This window comes from Apteryx mantelli, chromosome 2 (genome assembly GCF_036417845.1).
Source record: "Apteryx mantelli isolate bAptMan1 chromosome 2, bAptMan1.hap1, whole genome shotgun sequence".
NCBI classification, from domain to species: domain Eukaryota; kingdom Metazoa; phylum Chordata; class Aves; order Apterygiformes; family Apterygidae; genus Apteryx; species Apteryx mantelli.
Genome location: NC_089979.1, coordinates 127,871,186 through 127,890,282, shown reverse-complemented (window position 1 = coordinate 127,890,282; position 19,097 = coordinate 127,871,186). Strand labels below are relative to the sequence as shown.

The 19,097-nt window shown below is 36.4% G+C and overlaps 1 protein-coding gene across 6 annotated transcripts in view; it reads right to left on the bottom strand.

The window, feature by feature from the left end:
* Positions 1–19,097, bottom strand: part of ZNF385D (zinc finger protein 385D) — a 445,449-nt gene that overhangs the window by 12,184 nt on the left and 414,168 nt on the right. The gene's annotated exons all lie outside the window — the stretch shown is intronic.

Here is a 19,097-nt window from a genome sequence, read left to right as displayed (position 1 = left end):
AGGACATGCCATCCAAGTCCTGACCGCAACACGGAGCTGACAGCTTAAACTCCTGCAGGGTTCCCACAGATCTCTCCACGGGATCTCTCATCCCATTTTGGAGTCCGAGTGCCCTGGACTCAGATTATCCCTCCGGAGAGCATGGTATTTTCACCTCTTAGTCTCTTCCACTGAAGCTCACCTATTTCCTATTAAATATCTCCGCAGTGCCAGAGAAAGAGAAAATTATATGGCAGTATCATCTGGTAGTTAAGTACTTATCAGGATACAGGACTAAGATCCAGCACTGAAGTGGCGGAGAAGAAGATGGGAAATAAGTGACAGGAGGAAACAAGGCACAGGTGCAGTCCTGCCTTTTTGGAGAGAAAAAGCTTTTCAGTGCTGTATTTTGCCATTTTAAACATATTGAGCAGCAGCTTCTCCCACAAGAAATATTATTTACTTTACTGAGATTACTCTTGGAATTAGGTAGTTTCCAATGTAAACAGCTCAGTTTGGTTTCATGTGTCCCTTGCTGTTAGTGTGCTCTACCTGCAATATGCTTTATCTATTGTCATGTATTAGAATAGATAAAATAAGTATTCTTTGGCTTGTAGATCCCAGTATGTGTTATGATGCTGGAGAGACACATTAAATGATGCCTGCAGAGGTATGGCTCAGACTAATCCTGTTTAACAATTTCATTAATGAAGAACATGTCTATTAACTTAGCAGACAATAGCAAACTGGGAGCAGATGAAAACACACTGGGAGACACGATTCAAAACAATAACACATTGGAGAAACAGTCTATAGAAAATAAGATGCTTTTTTATAAAGACAATTGCAGGAATCCACACTCAGTAGGATTAATCTGATGTATTAAAACAGGATGAAGAACAGCCCCAGTACTGGATTTTCAGAAAAAGTTGTCTGTAGTGGAAAACAAGGTGAACACAGGTCAGCTATACCATAGGGGTATTATGGAAAAGGCCCCCATCATACTGGAAGTGTAAAGTGAAAGATTTATGAAGTATTTTTTCTCCTCTAATCAGCACTGTGTCCAGTCTAGGGACTGCAAACTTCAAATTAGCAATGACTTGCACTGCTGGTAATTCAGCAACAATACAAATGCAAACCAACCGGAGAGGGACCTGGGAAGGGGCTGCAAGGTAGGAAGCCAAAACAAATAAGAGGTTTAGAAAACATGGCCTGGGGAAAAAAATGCTGAAAGAATATGCCGAAAGAAATGCTGCAAGAATTGGTATTGTTCATTTAAGATTATGGAAGATGAAGGGTAAACATTGACAACAGCTTTTAAATCTGTAGAAGGTAGCTAAAAATAAGAGAATAGACTCTTCTCCCTGATCCCTCCGAACAGGACAAGGAATATTGGATTACAGTAAGAGAGACTCAGATTAGACATCAGGAAATTCTTTCTAATATTAAAGCTTGTAAAGCCTTAGAATAGCCTACCTACTGAGGTCATGAAATATTGCTTGTTGGAGGACCTGGAACTGGCTGAACAAATATTTGCAGAAGAAACACAGGTATGATCCCATTTCAGTTAGTGGGGATAATTAGGTTACCTTTGAGGTCCCTTCCAGCCCTGTGGACTTCTATGATATGTGTATTTTGTCATGTGTATTTTCTCTGTATCCTCCAAAAGAGTTTTTGAAAATTATTATTCATAAAACCAAAAAGCTGTGTTTATGAAATGAATATTCTACATACTGTCAGGCATTAAAGCACATAGAAAAGGTATGGTCCCATTCAAGGTCTAATCAGAGTATTTTTTTTTCCTGGGAGTGATTCTGGAGGTGGTTATATCCTGAATGTACTGAGGACATCAAACATGACTGCAGAATGAACAATGCTTTCTTGCTGAACATTCTGTTCTTATTTTTTATTTTTCACTGATCAACAATAATGTTTCAAAAGAAAAATACTATTTTGAAACATTCAGCCTTATGTTGGGAAACTGATGAGTAAATGAAGCCTCTCTAGATCTGTCCACAAAATTACACATTTAACTAGTCACTCCTTTCCCATCCCAGAAAAGCCATGTTGATGTTGGCTTTCTTCAGTTGAATGTTGCTGCAGTGAAAAGATTTTCATTAAAAGCCCATTCTCAGTAGCACTTTAAAACTTCAGTTTCTTCATCCTTAGACTATTATACAGTAGTAGAGCTAGCCAATGCATTTTCTTTGTGTAAAGGAAGGTAGAGGGCAGATAGCAGCAGGGAAAGGGAAGGAAAAGAGAAAAAGAAAAATATGAACATTCTCTAAGGATCGATGGCAAGGTTGGTACTCATCCTAATCTTACAGGAAACTAGATCCATACATCAATGACCACTACCAGCTTTGCAGTGCAAGGGTCAGTATGCCTTAAGCAAAGTATAGATTATCGTTTCTTTATGTTCCACATGTAGGAAAACCTGAGGCAATGAACTATAAAAAGCTTAAATAATTGCAGATTTTATTCTGCTTCAGATATCTGACCTCCTATCTGGACAGTGATCTTGTATTTCACCATGCAATTATCTTAAAGTGAAAAGAAAATACAGTCAATTATGTTAGTCATTTTGAGGGCATTTTAATGTACATGCATGAGAGCAGCATTGTACATAAAAGTTAAACTAAAAATGGTAAATGTCACCAGAACTCTTCAACTAACTCTTCAACTAGCAAAAATATCAGTGTTCACAGCATAGATTCTACTCATACACCTTTCAAAATATGCCTTATTTTAATACATTGTATATTCCATTAATGCAAATGCACTAATTGCATCAAAACATGCAAGAAAACAATCCAGAGCCTGAGTTCACAACGGAAAAGCCATGACATATTTAAAGATGCCAAGCTGCTCTCCCTCATATAAATGCTGGAAATATTCACAGGAATTAAGGTGGAAACATTCCGAAGGCTGTTAGTTAAGTAAGTTCATAAAAAGAGAATTCAAATCCTCTTCTCACCAGTCCTGCTAAACTAACCAGCATGTATCTCTGAATATTATACAGTGTTGCTCCCTGCACAGAGTTTGGTGTCCTAAATACAGGGTATATCATTAAAGGTATAAGGGATTAAAAATCCAAAAAGCAGTAGGAAGACATTTGAACTGATGCCTTGAAGACTGAATCAGCATTTCTTAACATTATATTATGACAAAATCTTAAGAACTATTTCAGTAATAAATGATCTAAAATCGAGCCTGGAAATTCAGTCACAGTCAAATGGAAGATTTGTTCCTGGTGACGCAGGCATGCAGCACTGTGCTATTTTCATACCAGTGGCCTGCAGCAAATATTCATTATTGCAACTGTCACTGTTTGGCTTTGACGTAGAAGCAGATTGCTAATATTGTATGGAGCTGGACTCCAGCAGCAAAAAGGGAACACTTCAGGATTCACAATAATCCATTTGTATTCCCGCTCTTAATATAGCAACAGTATAAATACTAAAAATGCAAAAAATATATAAAAACTAATCTTACTCTCTGGCAAAATCAAAGATTTATTTTAAGAAGAAAACAAAATCAGATAAAAAATTCAGTGAGAAGTGACTCCATTGGGTACTACAGACACCATAGTTCAAGTGGAAAACGGCAAGTGTGTAATTAAGGTTCTCCTAACTAAGCAGGATTAATTTTATATTCCAGCTACAAGACTCATGAATTTTCTTTAGACTGAGGACACAGAAAATTGCAGTCAACTCATGCTTTTCTTTTCTCTGAGTATGTGAAAGTCTCACTCATCAGTTCTTGCTACTAAGCATAAGAATTTCTTATCCTGAAACTATGAATAGACCCACAGAAAGAAAAGTGCTCTTTGACTTCAAACAGATCACAACTATTTATGATCTTATTTTTCCTTCTGCAAGCTCAAGTGGCATGCATTTAAAAATATCTGATTTAGCACATGCCCATTCATTCTGGTCTCATTTAAATCAAACTTTGCCATTGACATCAAAGGATTGAGCATTTGGCCCATGAGGCTATCCACAACCCCCCCCCCCCCCAAAAAAAAGAATATTCTTTCTTATGCCAAAGAGAACTTGATACAAAATATTCCACTATACTGTAAGACCTCTGAGTACTGTAAAAACCTTTTCACTGGTTTGCTTGTAGAAAACCTGCATCAAGTAACAGACAGCTCCAGTATGGGTGCTTGATGCGGTCATGTTCAAAAAAGTCTCAGCATATTAGAGTTGCAAATCTGCTAGGAACTGGGTGCCCAATTTTCTTGGGCTGCTTTAAAAATCCTGCCATCCATGTCCTCTGTGGTAATTATATTTCAAGACAAGATATCATTTCTTCTGAATCTATAACAGTGGAGTATATTATAAACAACGCACTGTCTCAAAAATAACTGTGTAACTGGCTTTTTTCTGCTTGGCTGACTTTCTGTACTCATACGCTTAAACATAAGCATGTGTGTTAGTACATTGCTGGATTTGGCACTTAAACAAAACATTTTTGGGAACTTTGACTCAAATGCCTCGGCTCCTTTGCTGTTATATGTGCAGAATACAAACTTGCATATTTTGTGGTTCGTTGATATTTGGCCCGTTATAATATACTGCACAGAAAATCCTTTCAGTATCACATTATGAAAACTTGAGTAATTAGATTTTGTTTTACATTCAAAACATGGATTCAATCTTTTTTTATACACATATCCTGCCCCAAATGGATATATTTCACTTGGAGAGTCAAAAGTACATTTTTAGAACTTAGAAGGATCCATGCAATTTCTTTGCAAGATAAAACTAATTACAACTGCATGGTTTAAAGAGTTAAGTACCCTACATCATAGTTTTTTTAATACAAAAGATCTAAATGATCAAGTAAAAGTTGTGTATTTCATTACTTTATGATAAGACCTCCTTCAATGAAGCAACACTAAATATTGAATGTCATGGTATCTACCTGAAGTTGTACAGGATGGATACTAATGAACATACCATAATGGAAGGGCTGAAGGCTCTGAAAAAATAAACAAAATTTTGTATGATCAAACAGGAACAGAATTTGAAAATTTTTGATGAGGTGACCCTTGTGATCTTGTTTTTAAACATCAGATCTTCACCTGTTTTTCTCTTTCTTCTCCTTTCACTGCCCTGGCTTGTTAGTCACATTCCTGATAAAGTTCCATTTTGTTTCACTTTGTCTAGGTCTCCATCCTCACTGCTTTTGATATCTAGAAAGTGAAAGGACAAGTGTTTCTAACATATCCCCTAAGCCTTTCCTCGAAGGTACAGAACAAACATAGCTGAGAAAGAGAATGACCGTAAACTTTCCCAGGACCAGCATGAAAGCCAAATACCAGGAATTTTCTTGGTGTGTGACTGGAGAAGCAATGACCTCACTATTTTGACCAGCCCCTGTTTTTTAATACTTAAATAAATCACATTATACACAGTGTTCATTGCTTGGAAACAAAGGATGAAGAAACAAATGGTTCTACTTCAGCCTCATTTCACTGTCGCCTCTACTTCATGCTTCCTGGTGACATGCCTTGGTGGTGACCTGACAGGAGTGAGGCAGAAGAAAAGGTGTTTGATGACAAAAGATTTCCACAGAGAGAGGGAGAGTGAAGAAAAGTGCACATAATTGTCTTTGGACTTTTCTTCTCCAGTTAAACTCAATTCCACTGAGTCCTAAAACGACCTTCTTCATTAATTAGTAGCACAATTTTCTAACAAATTAATACCTCAGTTTTACCAGCAGTTCCCTCAGTTTAAAGCACAGTTCATTAATCCTGAACAGGATTAACCATGGAAGGATGACTGCATTCCTGTTGAGCTTAATTGAATGGAGCTGGCAGCTACAGCAACAGCTGGGGGTAAAAGGCCTATGGAAAGGAAAGGAGTAAGGTAGGGAAACGTCACGCTGTGTCTGAGTTTTGGAACTTTCTGGTAAATGTGCCTGACAAAAAAATGACTAGAAGAAAAGGAGATGATGAGGAGAAACCATTTGTTTTCAAGCTATTTTAAGTAGCTCGTGGTTATGACTAGATTTGGGAACTGTCCTTTCAGGCCTATTGCATAGCTTTCTCCTCAGTGAGGCAGAAGAAAAATGGCTTTCACAAACTATGAATGAAAGGGTCCTTGCGCAAGGAGCTTTAGGGGGAAAAAATGTGTTGCTTGCTGAAGCTAGTGTTGCCATTTAATTAATGATACTCGTGCAGTGAAAAATTCAATTTAAAACCAGCACAAAGAGTTTGTTTAAAGGGTGGAGCTTACAGCCAAGTGCAAAGAGGATTTTGCAGATTGTGGTCTCAGCTGCCCTGCTGAAATAATCTATTTTCTATATGAACCCTAACTTGAAAGTTAAATGTAAGGCTGAGTGCTAGATTTCATTTCTATAATGTAGTTACATAGTTATTTTGGAGACTGCAACATAAGATTAACCATATAAAACATTGCTTTTAAGATAAGGAATAAAACATGCACATGGTGGTTTGATCACATATTTAATAGGAAAGCTATATTTTCCTATATGTAGGTCCCTCATGCTTGGCAACATCAAAGGTTATACTGGCAAACTGCCAACAATTTTATTTCAGCACATGCTTTCAGTCTGCATTTTCCAACTTTTAAATAAAAGCAAGCACAAGCAAAAATATATTTGCAGTTCATCTTCATTAATGCATGAGCTGAAATTGTGATCAGTTGAGTTCACCACCAGTAAAAAACAAGGAATTGAAAACAAGGTGTCCTTAGAAGCTAAAAGCACACTAAAAAAATAAGTTCTGTAAGATGAAGTACTGAAGATGTACCATACCTCTACAGTAAACTGAATGCCTCGAATGTACCTTTCTGCAGCATGGAGACCAACAGATGCACAGCAGTCCCCATCCATATTACTAAACTCTCTTATCCTCCACAACAGCATGGCTGCATACAAATTGTCTTGGCTCACACTGAACTCCAGACTCTGCTCAGGGATATTTGGGAGAGTTAGCCTTGGCCAGAAGTCATCCAGAGACAGCTGTAGCAATGGAAATGATGGGATGGTTGAGTTCCAGTGACCAGGAACGTCCCCTGACACTGTCTGAGTCACTAGTGTAGATAACAGTCTGAAATGCTCTTTAAAAATAGGCCACATCTCACCATCAAGGTCTAGCTGATATGAATTAGACCTAGTCAGTACTAGAGGCATTACTTCCCCAGGGAGAAAAAGTAATCTGTGCCACTGACAGCAACGGCTTAAAAGTATTACCTCCATGCCCAAAGAGACATTAGGGCTTTAACTCAAGCCACTTACATGGAACAACAAATTGTTGTTACTAGGGCCAGTATGTAATTATGATTCAGTTAAAATGAATGTCTCCTACTGCCCCAAAATGCCTACTCCTTACACATGGGAAAGGAAGCAGTGACCAAGCCATTTTCTTTGACCCTGCACTATCATCTATAGTGATGGAAACGAACTTTGAAAGGGGCATCTCCTAAACTATTTCTCTCCTCAACAGAGACACAGAACAGATACAGACCAGGCTACACACTGCTGCAGATCTGAGAAGCACTTTTCACAAAACGAACTGACTGGCAAAGCCCTTTTAAAACTCAGTCTCAGAAAGAATCTGCTGTGGAATCTCTCCCTCAACAATCTGCTACCAAAAAAAAAAAAAAAAAAAAAGCACAGAGAAGTATTAATCACTGGCAGAAGGAGAGAAAATGCACTGCTTTCATTAATCAAAATGGAACAAGGAAAGAATCAGTGAACTGCATTGCAGTTTGCATAGGATTGCACTCCATCTAAGGGAGTTGATTTTTTTGTATTTTAACCAAGCTGAACGTCCTCTCCTAAACCCACTATCTTAACTTTGAGTTTTGAAACAGATTTATAGTCCTATAACCTAAAGTAAATTAAAATAACTGGAATCCAACCTAGAATTTCTGAGAACTCTAACTTCTGACTGCCCTCTTAAGTGTAATACCTTATGGCATTCTCCTGTCTTGAATCCAGGAATAATTAGAGCTATTCCCCTTACAGCAGCTTACTTCCTTTACTGGAGAGCATTGAGCTAGTAAATCTGGTTTTGGCAATAAACTAATGTTGTGTCTAATATAAGAATTGTCAGAAGCCATATAAGCATCTGTTGTAACTGTATAATTTTTTCACTAGAATGATGGCAGGGAGAGCAGTGAGAAGAAATACATTCTTTTGAACATCTGTCTTGGAGTGCACTTTAAGTAAAGCCTGTAGCAGATGTGTTCTGCGGACTGATCAGCAATGACTTTCTTAAAACCATGTGCTTTTCTGTAAGTATTTGAGATATCAAATTCCCAAATTTTGGAGGAACAAATTTCACATGGAATTGCTGAAGGAATGAAACAGGAAATGAAAGTGTTAATATCCTACATCATTAGAGCAAATAAATATTTTGATTTTCATGCTATCTCATTTAGATTTTTAGTTGTTCTCTTTGGTTTGATACTGTTACAAGGAAATTTTCCTTTGGCTGAACATATACTGCTGATAACGTTTCATACATTTACAAGTGCATTCCAGGTACAGCGCTGGGACAAGGCAAAGACCAAGAGAAACCTGTTTCCTTCAGTAATTTGGTGAGTTCCCTCTCATCAAATTTCTCTTTGGCGGAGGGGTCTGAAACAACTCTTCTCCTCTCTTCAAGCAGCTGCAACACATACCCAGCAGAGAGATTATCAGTGCTTTGATTTTTGGGATGTTTATCTAGTCTGTACCATATTTTTCAGCAGGCAAGCTCTCCACAGAGGCAGAATGGAAATTTATGAAAGAAGTAAGAGATGCTTTTCTAGCCCAAAGGTGTACACCCAGCGAATTATCTAAAGTCTTTTGCACACAAGAGAAACATAGAAAATCACAAATATATTTTGTAATTCATAGATATCATTTCCAGATTCATACACTTACAGAAAAAAAATATTATTTGATTTAACTGATTACAGATAAAACTAGGACAGGTTTGTATTTCAGGACACTAAGGTAACAGAACAGACCTTAAGAAGAAAATGACAGCTCTTAGTTAGCTGTGGCAGAGCAAGTGAGCAGCTGCATATTAATGAAAATTATCTCCAAAATGGCAGCTCAAGTTTTCTCTACATTTAAAGACTAGCTTTAGAGAACATTTGCCGAATCTCAGATGAGGCATTTAATTCTTGCTATGCTTTGTTTTTCTCTTTTGCTTGCTCTTGTAAGGTTGAAATTAAAACCCTGCATTATCTGGAAAACTAAAAGGGACAGAGGAGGTTAATTTGTTGGACGATTTTATCCAATACTTGCAAAGACAAAGATTCTGTCACATTGTGTGCAGGTAGATATGTCGTAAGAGGTGTGATTCTTTGAGGATCAGTCATAGGCTGAGTGAAACCTTCAATCTGTTCAGAAGAAATGTCAGAGAGGGATATATGAAGAAAACAGCCCCATGGAACGAGGGCAGTGCTCCTAATAATTGCAAACTCTTTGTGTTGGTTCTATAACAGTCGGTCTTTTTACATTTTGTTTTCTAGTAGGGGAGGATATTAATGAGCATAATTACATTTTTTTATTAATAACTTTGGTAGACAAAAGTTGTCATTCTCTACACGTGCCACATTTTCCTTTATAATTGGTTCTTTCTCTAACAACATAACACAGTAGCAACAAAATTGGTTTCAGCTTTCCTTGTAAATGTGGCTGCAAATACTACATCACTTACAAGATCATACCATCACTCCCTCTGTTAAAATTTTTTCCTTTCTTGTACATGACAGTTATTTAGACATCACCAGATCTGACATCATTTAAATTCAGCATTAGCTCTTAGAGAGAAAATCACAAGTTCTCTTTAGGAGCTTAATATACTATACTGTTCGTTCCTTAGTTTTCATTCTGCCATCTCTCTCTCTCATATGCACTATAACAGAATAAAATATATGAGGAAGGGTTCAAGAAAGCATCAGTACAAGCCCAAATATTTGAAAGTTGCACCCATTTTAAGAACATGAAATTGCAGCTCTTTTATGAATAACTACATATCTTTTTAAACGTTCATGTTTAACACAGTGTCTAGAAAAGCAGGTACAATTTGCTTGTCTCAAGAGCCTTTCAGCCATATAATTAGCTCTTAATGAACATATGAGTTCAAAGTATCACATATCTGCAACAATCAGATCTCCTTTCTAGTCACACCCTCACTCATCAGTGACTTTTCTTTAACCCGCCCTTTCCCTTCATAAATAATACGTTATGCACATCTATCATGCCAGCAGGTCTTACATCAGCAATTCCAATTCAAAGACCCACTGAGGAGCAGAATACACAGCGAATGAAGAAAAACAGTAGCACCTGAAAACAACAATTAAAAACAAGGATCCTGAACAAGTCTGTCTAAGGTCTGGGTGACTGCTGGAGAGGTGGGTTTTTTTGTTTTTTGTTTATTTATTTTTTTAAGAAGATTGTACTTTACCTCCTCTGGCTTACTTTTCCTTAACACCTAGCAGATACTCAGAAGAGTTATGATTAAGTTTTTCAAACTTTTCAGGGAAAACCTGCTGCACTAAAAAAAAAAATTATATGAGTAATTTGGATGAAAAATACGGAATTAAGAGCCTAATTCTGTGTACTAGCTTTTAAAAATCTTGAACAGCAGTTGTAGTGTGACAGCATTAGTAGAATAACAGCAGCTACAGCAACAAACTTCTGAACACCTGTTAGCTTCTGCAGCATCCGGTACAGGGACATTAAAGCATCTCTTTAGCACTGAAATGTTATTTTAGATGTGTTCCTGGAACCTTAACGTTGGGACCTTAATATAGAAATAAAATTTCAGACAGGTTAACTTTTGCATCATACAGCACTTTAGAAAACTCAAAATAGGTTGTGAAAGATGGCAGCATTAGTCTGCTGTAACAAAACTGTTCATATATTTCAGTCCCTGAAATGGCCATGAACGCTGTGGAGTACAGGTTTGGGCCTTTTCAACAATTTCAGGGCTTTATTAAATTTCAAACTAGAAATGCTTCATTCACAATGTAAATAAAGACTTTTGCCAACACTTGCACAAACAGTGTGTTTACATTACACCTACGCATTCACCATTTGCCTCTTAGCTGGGCAAGGAAGACTGAAAATTGACCAGCAAAGAGACACTATTGCTTCCTTACTCTCAAAGCCTCTGAACTTCATCAGGAGTCCCAATCCATGACCATGAGAAAAACATACACACTTGTATTACTATAAGGTTTTTTGGTCAAACAGAAAAGGAGAAGGTGGGAAAAAATGCCTCAAGTGACAAGTCTAGGCTTGACACTGCTAGCAAAACCCTTGCTGCTTTTCTCCTCCTCAAAGTGGTACACACTATATTTGTCTTCCTCCCTCACAAATAAAAAATTGTGAAAATAGCATGAAAATAATTCTGTAGTGGTATAAACCAAATACATCATATTTATAATGTACTACATTAACACAAATATTTACTGGTAATTTGGGGAAAGAAAACAGCTTGAAATATTTGGCATCAAAATAAGCCATCCATCAATTGCCCCAGACAGCTGCTGTACTGTACTTCTCAAGTCTATTTACACAGATATCTGATCTCTCCCATGTCCTGTTAACAGTGAAGGCAAAATTTGTAATGGCTGTATATTGTTCACACGTACAGAAGACACTTTTCATCTTTCATTTCCATGGCAGTAACCACACTGGATAAACACCTGAAAATCTACTTCTCCCAAAATGAATTGTAGTGACCAAATTTATCAGGGAGACATGGCCGAACTGGTTAAGCCTGGACAGTGTGCTTTGTACCATCAGTAAAATTCTGCAGGAATGGAGAGTCCAAAAGTTGACTGCAAACATCACAACTGAGAGATGACAAGCAGTGTTCCAAAATTATGTTTTTTATAAATCTGTTCTTAAAGTTTTCATTTTTTACAATATATTAAGATAACGTCTCAGCAAGTAAACAGTGTGATAAATTAAATCAAAACAGAATTCACATGAAAGAAAAAATGAATCTTCACTCCTTCCATCCTTTGTTTATACTTGTTAGTAAAGTAGAGCACAGATGATATTCCAGTTGTTCAAATGCTATAATATGCAGCAGAAGATTAAGCTTTGGGATGATGAAAGAATTCTTAGAAATGCAGTATAAAGAAGAACACACTTCCCAATTCTACACAATGAGGCAAAAAATTCATTGAGGTACTCTGGAGCTACCATAAGCTATCAGAGTGAAGAACTGGGTGATCTGTTAATATAAGCAAACCTCAAGGATATAACTGCTTCTGGAGTTTATTTATCCTTTTAGGGCTACATTTTAAAATATTGTTTTAAGTTGCTGAACATTCATAGTCCTTATAAAGGCAGCTTAAAACCAAGTAATGGTAGCAAATTTAAAATTAAAATCTTGAAAGCAGGTTAACAGAACGGTTTCTTATTTACTTCTCCTTCTTTCCAATTGTGGACTTTTTTTAATTTTTATTTTTTAAAGAGAAATAACAGATTCTAGTGGTTGGGTTTATATATATATATCTTTTTTTAAAAAATTATTTATTTATTTATTTATTTATGTACCCTTTTGGTTCTTGTCCTCTCTACTTTTCTACTTATGGGAAAAGCAAATATAAAGCCTAGTATAACAGGAAAGCAACCAACCACTTGAAATCAGCTTATTGCCCATTTCTACACATAATATACACCATTGTCTTCATCAGGCTGTAGCTTCTTAAACTCCATTGACAACAAGACTTAGCTGTGCGAAGAATGATGATCGGGATTAAAATGCCTTCTACTCTTTGCTCTTTGGGATCTAAAGACATAGCCCACAATAACTGACATTCCAGACCCATATTAGGTAAGACTGTGACTGCACAAAGGATTTCTTTTAATATGTTGTCTTAGGCAGAATCTCAGAGAACTTGCCCAGCTTTGGAAAAACTGTGTATACTGATTTTAACCTTCCAACTTCTTGTATTGCATATTTTGCATCACAGTTTACATTTCTAGGCTCATTGCAGCCATGTAAGCAAGGCTTGAGAATATATCTTTTCCCTCTGTAGGAAGAGTTGTCTTTTAAATCATTCAGCACATGAACCTCAGAGCTAGAAAGCACGTTAAGCAGGTTTTTCTAATGCTTTAACCACAGCTTAGTCAACTGATCAATGCGTCTCTCAGCAGACTTATGTTTTTAGCTATTTCTACAAAAATAAATATCACTGGATGGGAAAGCATCCATATTTGGTAACATCTTTCTTATTGTGACTTCAGGCTGTAACAGCTGTTTCAAATGTGAGCAGATAGGGCAGCATTTAAAAGGATAGATAATATGGACAGGGGAAATGCAGATCTAACCTATCTATGCCTAATGCCAAGAAATGTACAGATGGATAGATGATTATCAATTCTTTTATCTAAATTTATTAATACTTTTAATCAGTTCAAATCTGCAGCTGCCACTATGCTAAATGGGATGAGTTTAATAAAAATTTCTTTTTTGCTCTACAGGGATACTGAAAAAATGTCACATAGCAACTCGCATCTCAGAAAAAGCAAGTTTTAGTAAAATTCTGGGATGGTCAGTTTTTTTGAAGAATAGTTTTGAAGATAATTCTCCTAGGTTTTGTAGAAAAAAAACATCTAGCACATTTCTATTACAGGTTATAAATAGAAAACAGGTTCCTCACTCTGTTACCCATAGGTGAAAATGCTTTGCGAGCTGATTGCATCATTTCTCTGACTGCCATGTTAGCCTCAGAATGCATGTCATGACCTAAAACAGTCATTGATTCTTATCAGTAGTAATCACTAAAACTGATGAAGGACTTGCTGTGATCACACTTTTGCTGGTTTAGCACAGTGCGTAACTGCAGCGACTCTGCTAAGTTTGCTAGTGGTAATACTAGAGTAAGACAACTTCCCAAAGCAACTATGCACTAGCACTAGCAACTATGGGGCAAATGTGCAATGCCAGATTCCTCGTTATTCTGCTTATTCATTTAAACATAGCTTGAGACCACAAAGAAAAGAATGTTTCTGTATCTAGCCCTGAAAATGGAACAAGCTAAATTGTTTCTGCAATGTAAGGGCTGTGTAAAGGCCTATTAAAAATGGGATTTTGTAGGAGATCCCTTCCACAAAAATAGTGTGCTTATATCTTTTCACGTCTTCTTGTATGTCAGATTATAATTACTGGAACTAACCAATTGAATTTCAAGGGAGGATGACAATATCTTTAGGCCTAAATTATAACCTACCTTTTCTTAAAAATAATTTCTCATACCTGTTGGCAAAGTCCATGTAGCTCTTTATATGTGTTTTTTTCCCAAAACAAATGCTTCAATGATGTTTTTTCTAAAAAAAGAAAATAAATAATGCCAGCATCCATATAATAACAAACCAATCTGCATGCACGATGGAGGGGAACAAATGGTAAATATTTTTTTGCTCTTTCAAGCTTCCAAGAGATAATGTTGGCATCAGCAACAACAAATCAGATGAGTTTGGAAATTATGAAAAATACCTCAGCAATATATATTTAGCTCAAAAGTTTATCTACTCAACCTTTAAAAATTTTCACTAATCTTGTATACATATGCTCCTTCTTCCCCTTTGAATGTTAAGGCCTTTAATGTTTTATTCTTTCAGATTCTACTCTTGCTTTCCTGTCTAACAGCTCAGTAATTAACAGGCTGCCGCTTTATGACTAAAGTCTTGCGCTGCACTGGCTTGTATCACTAGTATCAGCAGCTGCTGTTAAATCACCTGTCAAATTTGCAAAATTCTCACTCAATTTACCCTGAATGCCAGGCTTGCACTTTTTTCTGCCCATGTTTCTGTTCATGTTTTTTACACAAGTGTTCTGCTGGGACCAATGGATGACTAGCTTGAGCTTCATGCACAGATGATCCTTTAATACCAACTGTCTCTCCACTGGCAAATGGAGAACAGAACAAAATTCAAATGCATATTGATGTTTTATGTTCTGGATTGCATGAGACATTGAATTGTGTATGAAGTAGACAGCTTCACATCTGGAATATCTTACTGGAAAGCCAACACCACAATCTATTATGTAGATATATTACAAAATCTTAGTCAGTGTGTAATATACTTATCTGTTATGGCAACAATTTTATCACTTTGCATATGTGGAACATAAATTGGCTTGCATATACAATGTGCCAATTTCTATGGAAATTCATTAATCAGTGTAACTCAGATGATAATACCAAAGTCTTGTGAATTGTGCGTACAGAATTTCAGCCAAAAATGACGGCCTTTAATGCAACATCTACTTTGGACCAAAAGGTTTAGAGTCAGTGAGAACTATTCTCATCAGTTACTGCAGCTATATGAGGTCTCTTCCAATTTTGGAACAGATCTCTACAATAAGCGAGGTACCAGGACATGCAGGATGCTTAGGGTCAGAGCTTTTTGCAGTCCCAGTGCGGAAGAGGAGAATTGCTTAATCATGCCTGTATCACATAACCAAGAGCGTTTTCCTTGGATGCCATGGTGCTAATGGGGGGAATGAAGACCCTGTAGCATTTCCTCTGTTCTTTCTCCCCTTCTCCGCATACATTACTCAATTGAAATCAGTCTTTCAAGGTGATAGGCCCCAGGTTTGTTCTACAATTACTATTATGATTTCCAAAAGAAATCTTTATGGAGAACTTTACAGAAAAAATTGATTTGCTAAGATTTAACTTCAGTAAATCCCTGTGGCCAATAAGAGCTTTATAGGTCTTTAGTATCAATTCATTTGTTTTAAGAATGCCCACTCCAGTTGCACAGTCCAGGATGCTGCATTATTTTACACACAGTTAACTACATACACCCCTCCACACACAAAAGACACCATGTTTTCATATCACAAAAGCTTTACTGCCCAGATGGTTTGTTGTGCAGGGTTTCAGTCACTGACAATGATTTTCATCTCCTGTTTAGGTATATTTTTAGCATTTTGAACATGTACTGTGTTGATGCAAAAAACCTCTGTAATAAAATGTGATACTAAGTAGCATACAGGTGCTCCATTTATGAATCAGTCTGTCAAGGACACACCTCACTGCTTACCCTGTGAAATATTAAATTGTTTATCTGCATGAAGAAAATGCCATTTGTTGTTGTTTTAAATGACTGACTTTTTTTCTATTTCTATTTTAATGCATGAGCTTGCCGGTTTTCTTCTTTAAATCACTGTTTTGCTTGCTATAGATGGGGTTTTTGACCCATCTATATCGGAGTACTTTTGATTTTTTAACCAAGTTTAGGACAAAGTTACAAACAGCCATAATGTTATTAGTTGTAATACCCACAATATTAAATTTCCTGAGTTTTCACACTGAAACATTGACCATTATACTATAAACCACTCTTCTGGACAAAAATAGTGCAGAGACATGTTGCTGTTCGGAACATCAGCCTCTCTTTCTTTACAAGCTGTTGAACACGAGGTGAGGATTCACGCCTGGAAAAGGCAGCTGCAGCTACTACCTTTCTGATTCTCCCAGATTCCTGCTGAGGGATGGCTTTTAATTTTTTTTCCCCACTGCTTCAGAGAAGGTGAGGCCACTTCAGTACTAGGTGATATAGGGATATCCTTGCTCATTATGAGGGACATATTTATTGAGATCTGACCTTCCTGAAAGAAATAAGTCAAACTTACTTTCTGTGAGTTTTTTTTTTTTGGTTTGGCTGTTGGGGGGTTGGGTGTAATGGGAGGGTTTCTCCAGGAGAAAGTCTAAAGTCTGGGTTCTACTGCTGTACCTACACCAAATAGCATAAAGTCTGAGTAAACAATACTTCTAAAGCTAGGAAAAGCCAGCTTTTAAACTCAGAGACTTTCTTCATGTGCATGTGTTACAGAGTGATTAAAATACTAATATTTCTCATATCTATATATGTGTCTGTAGCATCATGGAAAAAGAAAAGAAACCATTGTTCTAACAGGTTTAGATCTTAATTTGTACAACACAGTCTATACTATCAAGCATGTGTACAAATCTCTGTAGGACTGTGGTCTGAGAATATTAGGAAAACGTGGAAGTAGGTGTGCTGTGGGAGAATAGAGGAAAAATCTGGAAGGCTACAGAAGAAAATCAGACTTTATGGAGAGATTTTAAGCAAAGCATATGGGGGTTATCTAGCGCATGTGAAGAAACAGCTGTTCCAAGAATAGAAGTCAAATAAAAAAGCAGAAGCCAGAGCAGCATGGAACGAGACACAAAGAAATCTCCTAGAAAGGAATCTGTGCAGAAGCTTCTGTGAGTGTTCAACAGGCAAAGAAATAAAGACTAAGGAAGTATTTTCTATTTTCGATGGAAAGCTTTTGATTACAGACTTAAAAAATGCATACATTTATATGAAAGAAGACTTTTGAGTAACATGTTTTTCTTCACTCTTCAGGGAAGGAATATTGCACAGTGGCAGAGCCAACAACGCTGCTCAACACTGTGCCCTCTGCTAAATGTAAAATATAAGAACTCCATTTTGAAAAAATAATTTTCATTAGCTTAAAAAGAAACCCTCCCCCAATCCTTTCCTCTGTGTTCATGAGTTTCAAACACAGAAGGCATCATCAGGCACATTTCCACTTGCTTTTTGAACAGTATTCAGCTAGGTATGCTGTACTGAGTATATTCTTGGAGGATTCTATATCTACATGTATTCCATGTAGTAACAGAAGGATCTGTCTGACCGAGAAGGTATCAATATCACTAGCCATCTTCACCTACAAATATACAGACATTTCTCCAAACAGTATTTTCACTGATAAAATCAAAAATTTTGGTAACTATATAATACTGAGCATCAGGAACAGCATGATAATTTGTTTTCACAATCCAAAGATCAGGCACATGTTTCTTTGCAAATTCACACAGAAACATACCTCTCATTTTGGAACACCTATTTTTTTAGTCAGCTCTCAGATGACAATTTAAATGACTTATTAAGACAAAACAGCAGGTGTTTCAAGCAATAACTGAGCAAAACATTTTCTGCAAGATAAGTAACATGCTGTAAACCAAATTTGGAATTAGTCTGTCACAGTATTAGAAACTTCTGTCCTGTAACAGTACTAAAAAAAAAGAAAAGAAAAGAAAAGAAAAAAAGCTAGGAAGTGGTTTAATGGTCTGTAAATACATTTCTCAGGTTTCTGAAGGTAGAATAAAAAACAGTCATTAAGGGATCATTAAAAAACAGAAGTTCTTTGATGGTAGCAACTGCCTGAAACAATTTTCCTCGAGATTACACTTCTTCCTCACTGAATACATCAGTTATTCTATCTAGACAGCAAATTTGGCTTAATTACCAGTTCTCATCTCAAGCACTGATTTGCCACTGTTCTGAAATAATGTACTCCTTTTTTCACCAAGAAGCAACCTAGTGGACTGAATGTGATGCAGATCTAATGCACGGAAAAAGAAACTTTTACTTCCTGACTAGCCAGAAAGAAAATTTTACATGTTTTGGAATGAGACACAAAATATTTTAAAAGTATTTTAATTACCAGTAAACCGAAAAGATGGAATTATTCATATAGTTACAATTCATAGATATTTTATGAAATCAAAACTAGCTGACAAACTTTGCTAATTTAGTCACACAATTAGAATTTAGCAATCCAGGGAAATGCGCAATTATTTTATTTAAGCTAATCAGTTTCCAAATTAGATGAAAATCAAAAGTGAAGTTTTTCACCCTTATCCCCAATTTTGCTCCTGTACACCTCCGTGTAAATTAAACTTTCAAATCTGCTTAAGTACAAGAAATAGTATGAGTTTTCCTAAACAAGGACTATCAAAATGTTAAGCTGTTGTTTTAGTAAAGGAAATTAACATATTTGGGGGTAAAACTCAAAGTATCGTTGTGATAAAGCAATGAGAGTAGGTCTTTTAACTCAGCAATAAGTTATATTTACCTTAGGAAAGAAAAGATTAAGAGTTTTCTCAAGTAATTAGAATCAGAAAAAAAAATATTTAAAATCTCCAAATATGAAACTATATTTTGCAAATGACCTTTCATAATTTAATTTTATTAGCTGTGCTTCATAGTATGATCTTTGACACCCTCATGGGGTAGTTGTCACTAAATCTTTAAAAAGCATATAGAAACACAAAATGAAAGTATCAAGAAAAAATGCA